This window comes from Peromyscus maniculatus, chromosome 17 (genome assembly GCF_049852395.1).
Source record: "Peromyscus maniculatus bairdii isolate BWxNUB_F1_BW_parent chromosome 17, HU_Pman_BW_mat_3.1, whole genome shotgun sequence".
Taxonomy (NCBI): Eukaryota; Metazoa; Chordata; class Mammalia; order Rodentia; family Cricetidae; genus Peromyscus; species Peromyscus maniculatus.
In genome coordinates, this window is record NC_134868.1 from 4,880,321 (window position 1) to 4,896,580 (window position 16,260).

General features: G+C 37.4%; 1 long non-coding RNA gene across 2 annotated transcripts in view; it reads left to right on the forward strand.

Moving 5' to 3' along the window:
• The first annotated feature begins 8,659 nt into the window (after positions 1–8,659).
• The window catches only part of LOC121823515 (uncharacterized), a 30,171-nt gene continuing 22,570 nt past the window's right edge, over positions 8,660–16,260 (forward strand). For both annotated transcript variants that reach the window (XR_013045271.1, XR_013045270.1), the window contains exon 1: positions 8,660–8,881. This is a non-coding gene — a long non-coding RNA (uncharacterized LOC121823515). The remainder of the gene's footprint in view (positions 8,882–16,260) is intronic.

Below are 16,260 nucleotides of genomic sequence, written 5' to 3' on the forward strand. Positions count from 1 at the left end.
GGTTTTATTTTATTTTATTGGTTGGGGAGGTTTTTTGTTTTAACAGGATTTTATTTATTTATTTATTTATTTATTTATTTATTTATTTATTTATTTATTTATGTTTTTTTCAAGACAGGGTTTCTCTGTGTAGCTTTGCGCCTTTCCTAGAGCTCACTTGGTAGCCCAGGCTGGCCTCGAACTCACAAAGATCCACCTGGCTCTGCCTCCCGAGTGCTGGGATTAAAGGCATGCGCCACCAACACCCGGCCAACAGGATTTTATTTTATTTTATTTTATTTTATTTTTATTTTATTTTATTTTTTTTTTTGTTTTTCGAGACAGGGTTTCTCTGTGTAGCTTTGCGCCTTTCCTGGAACTCACTTGGTAGCCCATGCTGGCCTCGAACTCACAGAGATCCGCCTGGCTCTGCCTCCCGAGTGCTGGGATTAAAGGCGTGTGCCACCACCGCCCGGCAGGATTTTATTTTTTTAGAAAAAAAATAAAGTTGGATGAGTAGAGAGGTGGGAGGGCCTGGAAGGACTTGGGGAAAGGGAAGAATATGGTAAAAATATATTTAAGTTGAAAAACTTTTAAATAATAAAAACTATAATTAAAAGAGGAAAAACAAAATATAAGTATTTGTAAAATTGCAGATTCGGTTGTATTTTTAATATAGCAGAAAGAATCAGTCAATATATGATATGACCTTTTCCAATTTCCTTAATGTTAGCTATTAGGATATTTGACAAAGCCATATTTTTAAGCTTCATATATATGCATTATATATATGCACACATATATGGACTCTCATATATATGGGTTTAATTGTAGTTACTCTACAAAAAAGCTAATGCTCCTCCACAAAGCTATCGGCTGCCTAATTAACAAGAACCCCTGTGCTCATGTGTGGAATACTTTCTCTTGAGTTATTGGTCACAAGTGTCCTGGAGATCTGTAAAAGAATGCGGGCTATTCCCATTTCACTTGGTTGCCCACCAGAACTTCATAGTTAGACTCTATTACTCAAGATAACACCCCAATTTGTCAAAGGACATGGAGAAATCAAGGTGGTTCTGACCTGTAAGTTTCCATCCTGCTTTCTCATTTTTGTGGTGATGGAAGGTGCTATGTAGGCTCCAAGGAGTGGGGAATCATCAGCATCATTACCCATCCGCGAACCCTGTGGCCTGCAATAATGGCCAACATGTGAATCTATGTCCACTGGCGCAACAGTGACATGAATGTTATGGGTGCAGCCAATGCTTTCAGCTTGGAGTTGAGGCCCACTTCATAGGGGGGAACAGAGGCCTTGTACAGTAAAGCTGGTTAAGACACTATGGTTGGGGAATTTATATGTCCCAGGTGGGAGAGAGGAACTTACCAATATGATTCTGCTCAGATACAACTGATACAACAAATGATACAACTTCCCACTGTCACTTTCTAAGAAATTGAATCACTGTTCTTATCAGAATGCATCTCCCCTACCTTTGATATGAACCATCACTCATCACACACACACCTATGTCCACATGCCTGTGTTCATGACTCAGTCATATACGTGCCTACAGTATTTTTTGGGGCGAAGAAGCTGTGCATATTTTAGAGTTTTGCTGCAGAGCTTGGATAGATGAAAACCCTGAGACTTTCTTCTCCCCACACAAGTGCCTCACTGTCACTCTCCTCTTGTGGTTAAGTCTCCATCAAGCACCGGTGAGCAAGCCAGCAAGTGCAGAAGAGGAAGCCTCTGACGTCTCCTTGAAAAATTCTGTCTTATATATTTGCCAGATAATAGAACTTGGAAAGCCACCAGGCTTTCATTTTCTCTTTTTCTTTAAGAAACCCTGAGGAGGATCCTGTCCATTTTTCCCTGTCTAGATGAATTCTTAATGTTAAGATTCATTGATTCTTTGGCTGATCTGAACTTCAGTATTTGTGTATTTTACTGTCTCTAAAGGATGAATGAAAGATGCCACACAGATGTGTTTTCCAAATCATCCACGTTCCCTGCAGCCATGTAGCAATGATTGTGTTTATATATTGTTGTGACACAGGGCAGGATTGTGCATCTGTAAGTTCCTACACTCAGAAAAGCACCTAAGTTTATTAGATGCTAACCATTTTCCCCTGTAATTCATTGGCTCTCCCTTTGATGAAGGGCAAGGTTGCTATGTACATGATCTCTGGAATAATTACTCAGACTCAGGCAGAATATTTTATTATTTGACATAGTGTACAGCGTACCTTCATTTTTACTATTTATTATCAGTTGGTGTGGCAAAACATACTTACACAACCATTTTCACCAAAGAGAACATGTTCAATCCTGGCTCTGTTTATCACTGGTTTATTCTGATGTGTTTTGTCATCAAAACGAATAAGAGTGGCCTGTTGATTAAAATACTTCAGCAAAGTGTATAAAAGTCAATCTTAATCAAGATCATCAAGATCCCCAAAACAACAATTGTGTTTTTGTCCTATGTGTAGTGGAGATAAAAATGTCATTTGAGGCCATTTTCCCTCCTTGATCTATACTAATTAATAAAATTTATGAAGCCTATCATCTTCGCCATGATAAAAACATAGCAGCATTCTTCATTTATCTGACATATTAAGGATCTTTTCTTTATCTCATAAGAAAGACAAAATACTTTGTGTCTTAGAACATTCAGGAAACTCTGTTAAAATAGCATTGAACAGATCATTGATAAAAGCCCAACTTCACTCCTGACAGTTCTGTAGAAAATGCTCAAATGGTACCCTTGTTTGTGTCTTCACATTCAAATGGCAGAAACAAATCCCCCCCCCTTAAACTGATTGATAAGAGAGATGATTTTACGGAGAAAGGCGAACAAGTTAGCACAAGGTATCAAAACATGGAATATCTTAGTGCTGACAACATTAGGTTTATTATGTATTAAGATACAAATTGGAGAACATCCAGTCACTATTCACCCACCTTATACACCCGTAAGTAATTAGTCCACTCAATGGTCCAGAACTTATTGAGAAAGCAGCATGAACAAGATATTTTGCCCACTGGCAAGGCAAAATACTTAACACAAAAAGAATGAAATGTAGTACCATGCTTCACTTTTGAAACATTAGTTTTCTACTAACGTGAGTGTTACTAGTTTTATTGCAATTCCATTATATCATTATATAAAATTGGAAAATAGGGGATATTTCCTTCATTGTGTTTTTTTTTTCATCAAAAAGATACCTTCCCCTCATGTATCTAAATCTTCTTGCTCTATATTTTATTCTTTAAAAATATGGCCACATGCTGGCTGGTGGTGTTCTACACCTTTAATCCTAGTACTCAGGAGGGTGAGGCAGGTGTATCTCTGTGAGTATCAGGCCAGCCTAGATTATATATTGAGCTTTCTACAGAGAGAAAACAAAAACAAAAACAAACAAACAAACAACAAAATATGGACACCCATAAATAAACGTTTTTATAAATTCTGTTTAGGTATATAATTTGTATGTTGACTTATAGATATTCTCTTTCCCATAAAGCAAGATAAACAAGGAGCAATTCAAAACATTGTCTGTTGGTTAATATTCTCACCAGTGGATAGAAAATTCCATAAATAATTTAATATGATAACTTTAATAATTAAGTATAAAACAGATGACTATGTCTTTTATATGTATTTGACAGTATCACCCAAATAACCAGATTTTGCAAAGTTCCTTTTCAACACAATGTTATTTTAATATTTTTCGTCTGGTTGTACTCAATAGGTTTTATATTAAAAATCTCATGCACCTTTTCCACACCATCATTTACATTATCATCTAATTTCTTCAATTTCAAAGTGAAGATTTTCTACAAAGCACACTAGGTAGGAAAAGAAGTTGCAATTTCTAATACTTAGCTGCTTCTATTAATTCCATTAAAAATTACTGCTACCCATCAAAACCATGATCTTAAAAAAAATGTATTGGTACCATCCCACGAATGTGGAAATAATCATTTATATCTTCCCATAGTTTTCAATACAGACATTGACTGCAGCCTTGAGACATTAGCCTGAGTTTGCATCTCTACCTATTCTTTTCACTAGGGACTTATGAAAAGAAGAAGAGAAAATGAAACCTACTCACTGGCGTTATGCTCTACCATGGCAGGTTTTACATATACAACAACCACTCCTTTGAGCAAACACACTTTGGTCATCTGCCTCTTGTCAATCACTTTACTGGGCATTGGAAAGTAAAGACATGGAAGATTACTGTGTTGGATGTTGCATTTACTTAGCTTCAGTGCAGATTAAATGTAGGTGCATGTGGGGAATTCTCTGTGGAATATAAAATCCACATTAGTGTTTGTGTGTTAAAATGTTTCCTTCATTTATACTCATAGATCAGTACCTTACTCTGTTGTCTTTAGAGAAGCTTCCTCCTCAATAGATGGAAACAAAACAGAGATCTGAGACAAACAGCAGCGGAGACAGGGTTCAGTTTTCCCATTCCATACAACTTCACATGTGAGATTTGATACTGGTAGATAAATGGCTAAATCCTGACAGAGGTTGACTACAACGATCCTGTAACTATTGCTTGGAATTTCCTGCCTTCGAATACATAATTGCCATGTTTGTGAATTCTTTGACAAACGGAGTCATTAGACTGAAAAACATCTTCATAGCCTGATAGATACTAAAAAAGACAATTTAAAAAGATATATTGAGCAAAAGACTGGATTCTTGTTCATCTCCTCAATGGCAAAAGCCAATGCCAAAGAAGCTATTGCTTTGGAGGTAGCAAGCTTAAAAGAAAGCAGAAGAATCTTAGAGCTAGGAGTTCAAACAATATAATTTTCTATCCAAATGTAATGCGCAATGTACTAAATTTTGTCTCCCTCAGAATATAGTGGTGAAGCAATTTTCTTTAACTGAGATTGTAGAAATTGATATCTTTTGGGCATGAAAGTGTTTTGACAAGTAATGTAAAAGGATTCCTCCTAAATGGGCTGGCAACTACACAGCTCCTGTACATATGAACTCACAATAAGAGTAACTAATGGTGTTGGCTATAGCCTCAGATGTTTGAGGAGTGCGTGTCTATGGAAACTTTGGGGGTTATGATTGCACTTTCTTTTTTCTTTCTCTCTCTCTCTCTCTCTCTTTCTTTCTTTTTTTTTTGTTTTTTTTGAGACAGGGTTTTTCTGCGTAGCTTTGCGCCTTTCCTAGAACTCACTTGGTAGCCCAGGCTGGCCTCGAACTCACAGAAATCTGCCTGCCTCTGCCTCCCGAGTGCTGGGATTAAAGGCGTGCGCCACCACAGCCCGGTTGATTGCACTTTCTTAATTCTCAGTTTGTATTGGACAAATATGCTCTTTAGAAAGGATTTGAAAGTTATTTGCCTTACATGTTAATAGTGGTAGACTTTAAAGTAAATCACTAAATAGTTGTATGACAAAACTTCTCTTAGTACGATGCAACACAGTCTACTCATCCCATATAGGGAGCCCACAACAGACCAAAGCATGTATGTCACACAAGTCCACTTGATGAACCAATGAGTTGTATTGGGGTTTTACTTGGACAGTATTACATACAGAAATACTGATGAGGGGTTAATCACCAGTGCAGAAATGACTCAAGAACACTTGCATCATGAAAGCCCACTCCAGCAACAACTCACAAATGCAGGGAACCTGGAGCACAGAGAACAGCCTGAACACAGCTCACCAGGTTGGAGACAGTGTCCTTTTTGGGGGATTCAATTAATCTGTATCTATTTCAGGAAGCTGGGCTGGTTTTTGCTTCTTCCTAGCAGCTGGCCTGGTCTTAGTCTTCTTTGCAGCTTGGTTTAAGATTGACTCTCAGCAGCTTGACTTTTTATTGTTGGGAAGACAAGGCCTAGTAAATCTGGTCAGTTTCAGGGACTCTTGTAGCTATTTTGGGTTGTTTACCTTCCTGCAGGAAGAAGAGTTCCTGTAGGATGGAATATGTTTCAAATAGTTTGCTTGAGCAAACTGTTACACAGTAAGTGTCCAAAACTAGATGGAAGGTTGTGTGAGGTGTTTTGTCTGATTGTGCTTTAGAAAGGATGGACACCCTGTAGACCAGGCTGGCCTCGAACTCACAGAGATCCGCCAGCCTCTGCCTCCTGAGTGCTGGGATTAAAGGCATGTGCCACCACTGGGAAAGGTGCAAAGCTACACAGAGAAACACTGTCTCAAAAAACAAAAAACAAAAACAAACAAACAAAGAAAAAGAAAAAGGATGGACACAATTTAAGTTACTAACCTAAAGAATAAGTGTAAAGAGCACAAGTCCATGTTGATTCTGAGAGAACTTTCATCTTGTATAACCACATGATTCAATGCCACTGATGGATGAGTGGAAATCATTTCTGAGATTGATGATGCCAGAGTTACCACTGTCTGTTTTCATTTGAGATATTTTCTCTGGATTTCTTAGTTCTTTAAAATAGTTAAATTAAATGCTAAGTATGCCTATTGGTCCCCATCCTCAGTGGGGTGTCATTTAACAAGTAGATTAATGCTGTTAAAAATTTTAAAGGTGTACACAAATGATTTTAACAATGGCTATTTGCAAAATCTTCAAACTGGAGGCTGCCACATATCCTTCAGTAGTGAAATAGTTAAAATGAAGTATATACATATATGTTCCATACATATGATGCATACTTGATAGTCTATCAGTAAACCTCCATATACTACGCAGTAATACAAATCATTAAATGAACCTCCAATTATGATTGTTGGAAAAGAAAATCCAAAAGCCCAAATACAGATTATGCTCCTCAATATACTGTGTTCTTGAAAAGAAACCACCACAGAAATGGATAGATAATGCTTTGACAGCCACAAAAAGATGGTCAACATGAGAACTCAATTGATGTGATTATAAAACCAGGACCAGGCATGAGAAATGTCCTTTCAAATTATTGGTCAGGGCAGTCTAAATGACTCTTCAAGCAATGCAGTTCATTGGTCTAGCTGATGGTTTCCTTTCAGGGCTTGATCACGAGCCCACATAGCACAAGATACCACACATTATGGACACAGGACTCAGAAGATTTGAGCTGAAACTAACCTGAACGTCACTTCCTGTGGTCTAACTTCAATGGTTACAGAGAATAGTATACAAATTTCCAAAGGAGGAAAGTAAATATACAGTCCTATCTAACTATAGCATATATGGATCACAGCAATTAACAGCCTAATAAGATATGTATGTGTGTGTGTGTGTGTGTGTGTGTGTGTATGTGTGTGTGTGTGTGTGTGTGTGTGTGTGTGTGTGTGTGTGTGTAAGAAATAGCATTCACTTAGTGGCTATCCACAACTGTCTAAACTTATGTCTAACTCAAGGGGAGTGAAATCATAACTGGTTATAGAGTCCTAGCCAGCTTTTTTTTTTTTACTTTTTTTTTTAAAGTTTTTTTTTTTTTAATTTTATTTTATTATGTATACAGTATGCTGTCTGCATATTTGACTGCAGGCCAGTAGAGGGTACCAGATTTCATTACAGATGGTTATGAGCCACCATGTGGTTGCTGGGAATTGATCTCAGGTCCTCTGGAAGAGCAGTCAATGCTCTTAACCTCTGAGCCATCTCTCCAGCCCACTAGCCAGCTTTTTGAGGATAGTGAGGCTATGAACCTTCGAAAAGTGTCTCCTACCACTACTTTGCTAGACCATCTCAATTCCTTGCCAAGTTTGGTTTTTTTTTTTTTTTTAATTTATTTGTGGCTCTGCTTCTTCCTTGGGATCATTGGCTGCATTAGTCCACCAGGGTGGAATGAACAGAAACAGGGAACAGGGTTCAAAAAGGCTATGGGTACCAATGAAGACAGCCCTCTGGGAGACTACGTTTGGTGAAACAGCTAAACTTTATTCCAGAGTATAAGGAATATATAGGATTGGGAACCTGGGGACAAACCCTAATTTGTATTAAGTAGCACACTCCTATCACAAGGCTTTGTATATGGCAGTAGGTTCCTATAGCAGAGCTCCGAGCACAAGTCTTAGCAGAAATCTGTGCCAAGGGTCAAGCTAAAGATTAATCAGTTATCTGGCTTAGAAACAACTTTTAGATAAGGTCAATCCTCCAGGTCCAGGGACATTCTCCAGATAAGAGCAGATAGAGACAGGAAGTTCTGCTGGGGGGTGGGGGGGAGGGAGTCCCATGTTGCTGAGCTATTGAGATAAACTGCCAGGCCATGGGGAGGCTACAACCTCGACCAGTCAACAAATGCCTTCCAATATCTATTCACAGACAAGCATAATTACCACTACCCCCCCATCCTAAGAAGCCACTCTTCACAGCAAATGGAGACCATCTCAGAAAACCACAACTGAAAACACTACACCAAATCATGGGGTGCCCAGCCCCAGTGAATAATACATCTATATACAGCCTCTGCATCTTTGGATCAGGGAACATCACAGAAGGGGTTGGAAAGATTGTAAGAGCCAAAATACCAGGAAATTTGCTATGAAACTGTCTTTCCTATAAATGGCTTCATAAACAATGCCAGAACAATGGCACTATCAATGGACATGTTAACACAAAGGGAAAACATCTCACAGGGTCCCTTGGCGAGAAAAAGAACTACAGAAAACTAATGACTGCTGGGAAAAGGAAAAATAACATCTCTGTTCATCCTTAAAACTATTTTTAATCAGAATTTTATCTTGATAAAAACAGATGAAAGGCACATGTCATTTTGTCAGGCATGTCATGAGCCTCAGAACTGTGACGTCACAGTGGTCAGTCACCTTGACTACTGTAGAATCCCCAGACTTCAGTAGTTGGTTTGCCAACTGCTGTAGCTAACTTGGATATTTAGTGTCAAGGAGGTGTAAGAGAATTTCAAGTCCATTGAGTGGCTCTCCATTCCAGGCTCTGCTGAAAAGGTATTCTTCTAATATCTACTTTTGATCCTTACGCTAGACTGGTGGTTTCAGGAGATGTCCTATCTTGATTCTTCCAGATAATGTGAAATAATTCTTACACTTTCAGTTCTAGCTTTATGAAAAGATACTTAGGATAATAATGTTAAGTGCTGTCCCTTAAAGAAAGGAGACTTTACATGTCAGGGGAGATATGTTCTGAACTACATGGTAGGAAATGTTTGCAAGTCTCTTAAAATGGCCGTTGGAGTAATGGGGAGGATTTATGTTGTGCTTAGTCTAGTTTTAACTATTTTGACCGTAGAACATTACTGTATAGTAGTCACAGTTCATCCAAAGTTCTACAAACTCTACTGTTTTTAGGAATTTTTTGATGTTTCCAAAATTATTTGCTGTTTGTCTGCATCTGTTTCCCCAAATTTGAGCAGTGCTTATGACCAGAATGACTTTCCAAGAATCCTCATTCACTTGAATTTTTGAGACAGGGTTTCTCTGTATAGCTTTGCGCCTTTCCTGGAACTCACTTGGTAGCCCAGGCTGGCCTCGAACTCACAGAGATCCGCCTGCCTCTGCCTCCCGAGTGCTGGGATTAAAGGCGTGTGCCACCACCGCCCGGCTTGTTTGTTTCTTTTTAACCCCTTGTCCTTTTTGCCTCAGTCCTTGCTTAGTAAATGTATTATATTTATGTTATTTTTCCTTGAAGAATAGAGCATTGAAAATTAGCAAAATATGTATGGACACACACACACACACATATGGAGGTGTATATGCAAACATACTGTATAGGCAGTTATGGTGCATAGGTTACTGGGCTTCTAGTCTGGTAATTTATTCTTCAAGGTTGTGTGACTGTACATTTTCATCCCTTGATTTTAGTGATGTCTATAAAGACTGAACATGTACCTAATTGAAGCCTTTTCTTAGTTTCAACCTTTTTTTTTGCATTTTAGAATTTAATTTATTCTAGTAGTTTTTCCACAGACATTAATGCTTAAGTAATTGTGAATAGCAGTCTGATCATATACTCTAGAAGTTGCTCATTTTCATGATACCACCAAGGAAGGCAAGTTTTTTCCTTAACTTATGAAAAGGGACCTAAATACTTTTAGAATCATTTTTTTAACATAGCAGCTGTTTTTTCCCAATAACAATTAAGTTAATGTTTTTCTTTAAGTAATATAATGATTATTATTTACAAGAAAGCACTGTGACCCATGTTATTGTGTTAGAGTTCTAGTGCCCCCTGTTTTATAGTATCCTTAAAATTTTATAGCATTATAATGTTTTTTTTCTGATTTCTCTGTTTTAACCTTTTATTAAAAATAGAATTTTTCTCCTCATATAGTTTATTCTATTATGGTTTCCTCTCCCTCTACTCCTCCCAATTGCTTTTCTCCTCCCCTCCCATTCCAATCGACTCCCTCTCTGTTGCTCATTAGAAAACAAGCAGGCTTCTAGGTGTTAACGATAAAATAAAATTGCCGGGGAGTGGGAGGCAGCGCCAGCACCAGCAATGAACTGGTTCCGCAGAGGGTGTAAGGATCAGGACAGGGGAAGGTTGAATCAGAAACACCCAGATGGGAAGACTTTGTAAACCTGACTGATTAGCAATCAGAAAATTTCTTATTTATACAGATTCATGATTCCTAAAGAGATACAGATCACATCATTTTGTCCTGGGTATACTTCTCTAGTATGCCTGGGGTTTTAAGTTAAGTACAGATAGAATAGATTTTATTATCAATCCCATATCCTTATTCCTAGAATTCTATAGACCATTTCAGCTTAAGCAAACATCATATAGCAGTCTATTCTCAGGCTGGCAACAGTTTACGGTTTTAAGATGTTTTAGATAATATCTGAGTAGTTCAGATGAATCAGCATGATTTGAGCAGTATTTTATTAACTTTTAATGTTCAATCATATTACTTGCAAATTAGCGTAAGCCTGAGAGCTTTGTCAGGATTAGGAACTGTTGTAGTTGTTATTCTATTATTTATAATGTTTATATTTATAATCTCATAGGAATTTTTAAATAAAAGAATTCTTTTGTTTCTAAATTAATGCCACAGATACTTGATGTAAATCAATCTTTTTAGGAATGACTTATCTTATTTTTTTTAATTTTTTTATTTTTAATTTTTAATTTTTTTATTTTTTGGTTTTTCAAGACAGGGTTTCTCTGTGTTGTTTTGCAGCTTTCCTGGAACTCACTTTGTAGACCAGGCTGGCCTCAAACTCACAGAGATCCGCCTGCCTCTGCCTCCCGAGTGCTGGGATTAAAGGCATGTGCCACCATCGCCCAGCAAGGAATTCTTATACCACCTCTACATACTGTTATGTTTTCCTAGTCATTCCAGCTATTATGGCTGAATTCCTTTTATAGGCTTAATATACATGATCTTACAGGTTATGTTTCTAAGAAGTTCGAAGTATAATGTAAAAGGAGTACCATGCTCTGATCTGATGCCAATTCTTTTATCCTGCTGAACCTTGTCAGCCTCTTCTGAATTCATACAGTTCTGTTTTGTTCTTGAGTTTGCATAGGGGCAGAGAACATTCTCCAAGTCACAGAAAAGACTCCCAAGTAGGGTCAACTGAGGTTACTTCCCTGAAAGCAGGGGGGTAGTACATTCAGGATTTCTTCAGGGGGATACAAAAACAATTTTCTTGAAGACATGGGTGAATCATTGTGCTAATATTCCCCCAAATGTGTAACACACAGAGATTCAAACCAAAAGTAAAGGGCATCAGGTCAACAATCGTAGCATGTGGCTCAGCTTTGCTGGAACTTTGTCAAGCAGCTATGCTGGCTTCCTGACTTTCACAACTCCCCTAGGTGATGGTTGTGCCATAAAACATAATAAGATAAAAGAATATCTAACTCATTGGTATTGAAACAAGCAAGCAAACAAACAAAAACAAATAAACAAACAAACAAACAAACAGTAGGAAATGACTAAGAGAAGACACAAAAAACAGAGATCCACTTGTTTGCACATTCAGGAACGTGATAAAAACCCTAAACAATAAGTCATAATATATATGCAAAGGACCGGGTACAAATCAGTGCAGGCCCTGTGCAGGCTGCCTCAGTCTCTGTGAACTCATATGCCCAATGGTCATGCTGATTTAGAAGGCCGTGTTTTCTTTGTGTCCTCCATCCCTTTTGGCTCTCACAATCTTTCTGCCTCTTCTTCTGCAAGGTTTCCTTATCTCTGAAAGGAGGGTTTTGATGAAGTCCTCCCATTTAGGGCTGAGTGGTCTAAGATCTTTCACTCTCTTCATAATGTCTGGCTGTTGATCTCTGTATTTATTATCAGTTGCTGTAGGGGGAAGCTTCTCTAGCACCACCTGGGCAAGGCATTAATCTAGTATTTATAGCAGATTTCATTGCTACATTATTTTAATAGAACAACAGTATTGAATTCTCCCCTTGGTCTCTGGGATATCTAGTGACAGGTTTCTGTCCACCCAAATTGTGTTGGTTATGGATTACATATTGTGGGATGGGCCTGAAGTCAAATCCAGTACTAATTCTTTACTCCCACAAGCTGTGTGCCACCATTGCAGGCGGGACACCATTGTAGATCTAAAGGTTTGTGGCTGGCTTGGTGTTTATATTTCCCTCTTGGTCATGTGTAACGGAGGTGTTAGAACATAGGGATGAAGTCTCTATGTAGACATCAGCTCAACTTCTCTGTCTTCAATGAGTTGCTTAGGTGTTTTCCTCAGCAATGGGACCTTGTGATCAGTTTGTAAAGAGTAGCCTGTAGCCTTGGCAACATCCTAGTTAATTAGGGATTTCTAAGGGACCATGGGAATCCTTTGAGCAACTCAGTTAGATGCAGCCCGATCAAGGTACTGGAAATTTCATTTGGTGACAAGATATGGCTGGTTAGGACCTGTTGCCCCCATTATCTGGCAATTGCATTTAGATAGGAGATATATATATATATATATATATATATATATATGTGTGTGTGTGTGTGTGTGTGTGTGTGTGTGTGTGTGTGTAAACTTCTACTGTATTCATCTTCCACACTACCCTTCACATGGCCCTCAATTTTAGTAGATTCTCCCCATATCCCCTCCATGTCACCATCTCCCACCACCCCCTCCCCACCTGATCCTCCAGTTTGAGGCCCCATTCCATCCATCCATAACTATCTATTTCCCTTTGCTTTGACATCCATTCTCCCTAGCCACTTAATCTATGCTTAACATCTGTCGTTATATATATTTTGGTTGGTTATCATGAATTTAATAACGAACATCCACTTCTGAGTGAATGCATACCCTATTTGTTTTTCTAGGTATGGGTTACCTCACTCAGAATGATTTTTTTCTTTTTCCATTCATTTGCCTGAAAAATTTTACTTTTCTTAACAGCTGTGTACCCTCAATTGTGTAAACATTCCACTTTTTTTTTTTTTCGAGACAGGGGTTCTCTGTGTAGCTTTGCACCTTTCCTGGAACTCACTCTGTAGACCAGGTGAACTCACAGAAATCTGCCTGGCTCTGCCCCCCCCCCCCAGTGCTGGGATTAAAGGCACGTGCCACCACCACCCGGCCCACATTTTCTTTAGATGTCCCTGTTGTGGAACATCTAGGTTGTTTCCAATTTCTGATTATTATGACTAGAGCCACAGTGAATATTATTGGGCTAGTGTCTATCTGGTAAGATGAAGCAATTTTTGGGTATATGCCCAAGAGTGAGATCGCTTAATCTTGTGGTATATCAAATCCCATCTTCCTGAGGAAGCAACACACTGATTTTCACAGTGGCTATGTAACTTTGCAGTCACTTTAGAAATGGATGGGTATTCCACTAACTCCATTGACATCCTTGCCAGTATGATTTGTCACTTTTTAAAAAATTAATCTTAGCAGTTGTGACAGATAGAAGGTGAAATCTCAAAGTAGTTTTGATTTTCATTTTGCTGATGGCTAAGGATGTTGAACATTGTTTCTTAGGCATTTGAGTTTCTTCTATTGACAATACATTGTTTAGATCTATACCCCATATTTTAATTGGTTTATTTATTTTCTTTATATTTACGTTTTGAAGTCACTATATATTTTTGATAATAGACTTCTTTTGGATGTGCAGTTGGTAAAATTTATTTCCATTCTGTAGGTTGCCATTTTGTTTGGATGATGGAGTTCTTTGCTGTACAGAAGCTTTTCAGGTTCATAATAATTGATCTAAGTGCCTGTGCTGATGGTGTTGTGTTCAGAAAATCTTTTCATGTGCCCATGAGTTCAAAGTTCTTCCCTGCTCTCTCTTCTGCTGTGTTCAGTGTATCTGGTATTATGTTGAGGTCTTTGATCTATCTGGAGTTGAATTTTGAGCAGGATGAAAAGCATGGATCTGTTTGGATACTTCCACATGAAGTCTCCAGTTTGACTAGGACCATTTGTTGAAGATGCTGTCTCCTTTTCAGTGTATATTTCTGGTTTGTTTATCAAATCAAGGTTTCAATAAGTATGTAGATTTATGTATGGTTCTTCAATTTGATTCCATTGATCAATGTGTCTGGTTTTTTGTTTTGTTTTATTTGCTTTGCCAGCATGATGCTGTTTTTTTATTAATACAGCTCTGTAGTACAACTTGAAATTGGGAATTTTTTTGATCATTCAACATTGTTTTAGTGATTCTGTTTCTCTTTGTGTGTGTGTTTCACATGAAGCTGAAAATTGTCCTTTCAAGATCTGTGAAGAATTGTGTTGGAATTTTGATAAGTATTTCTTTGAATCTGTAGATTGCTTTTGGTACTGTGGCCATTTTTAGTATCTTAATTCTACCAATCTATGAGCATATGATTTCTTTCCATTTTTTGATGTCTTCAATTTTTATTCTTCCATGTCTTGATGTTCTTATCATACAAATCTTTCTGTTGCTTGGTTAGTGATACTCTATGATATTTTGTATTATTTGAGAATATTGTGGAAGGTATTGTTTTCCTGATTTCTATCTTAGTCAATTTGTCATTTGGATATAGGATGGCCACTGATTTTTGTGAGTTAATTTTGTATCCAGCTACATTCCTCAAAGTGTTTATCTATGTCTAAGTTTCCTGGTGGAATTTTTTGGCTCACTTATTTATACCATCATATTATTTGCAAATAAAGGTACTTTGACTTCTTCCTTTTCAATATATCCTTTCTAATCTCCTTTAGTTGTCTTATTACTTTAGTAAACAGTTCAGGTACTATATTGACTAGCTATGGAAAGAGTTGACAAGCTTGTCTGGTTCCTGATTTTAGTGGAATTGCTTTTAATTTCTCTCATTTAAGTTGCTGTTAGCCTTGGACTTGCTGAAAACTGCCTTTAGTATCTTGAGGTATGTCCCTTGTATCCCTTATCTCCCCAAGACTTTTATGATGAAGTAGTGTTGGATTATGTCAAAGCCCTTTTCTACATCTAATGAGATGACCCTGTGGCTTTTGTCTTTTGGTTTGTTTATATGGGGGATTACATTTATCAATATACATATGTTGAAACATCCCCACATTTCTGGGATAAACATTACTTGATATTGGGGGGTAATCTTTTTGATTTGTTCTTGGATTCAGTTTGCAATATTTTATTGAGTATTTTTGCAAATATGTTCATAAGGGAAATTGTTCTGTAGTTCTCTTTCTTTGTTGGGTCTTTATGTTGTTTGGGTATCAGGGTAAGTGTGACCTCAGAAAACAAATTGAGCAATGTTCCTTCTGTTTCTATTTTGTAGAATAATTTGAGGAGTATTATGATAACTTTTCTTTGAAGCTCCAGTAGAATTCTGCACTGAAACTATCTGGTCCTAGGCTGTTTTGGTTGGGAGACTTTTAATGACTGCTTCTATTTTAGTACAAGTTATAAGTATGTTTAAATTATTTATATTGTCTTAACTTTTGAAAGCTGTATGTATAGAAAATATTATTTTCTTTTAGATTTTCCAATTTGCTGCAATACAGGTTTTTAAAGAATGTCCTTATAATTCTTTGGAATTCCTCCATTTCTCATGTTATGTCCCTCTTTTCACCTCTAATTTTCCTCATTTTGATATTCTCTCTCTGCCTTAATTTGGATAGGGGTTTGGTAATCTTATTTGATCTTCTCAAAGAACCAACTATTTCATTTATTCTTTAAATAATTTTGCTTTTTTCTATTTTCTTGATTTCAGCCCTGAGTTTATTTTTGGGCATCTACTTCTTTGTGTGTGATTTCTTCCTTTTGTTCTAGAGTTTTCAGGAGAGTTACTATTATTGGATCTCTCCAAGTATTTATGTAGGCACTTAGTGCTATGAACTTGCCTCTTAGAACTACTTACCTTGACTTTTAATATAAGAATGTTATGAACAGAATACCATTTTTACATATCTTTCAAATGACT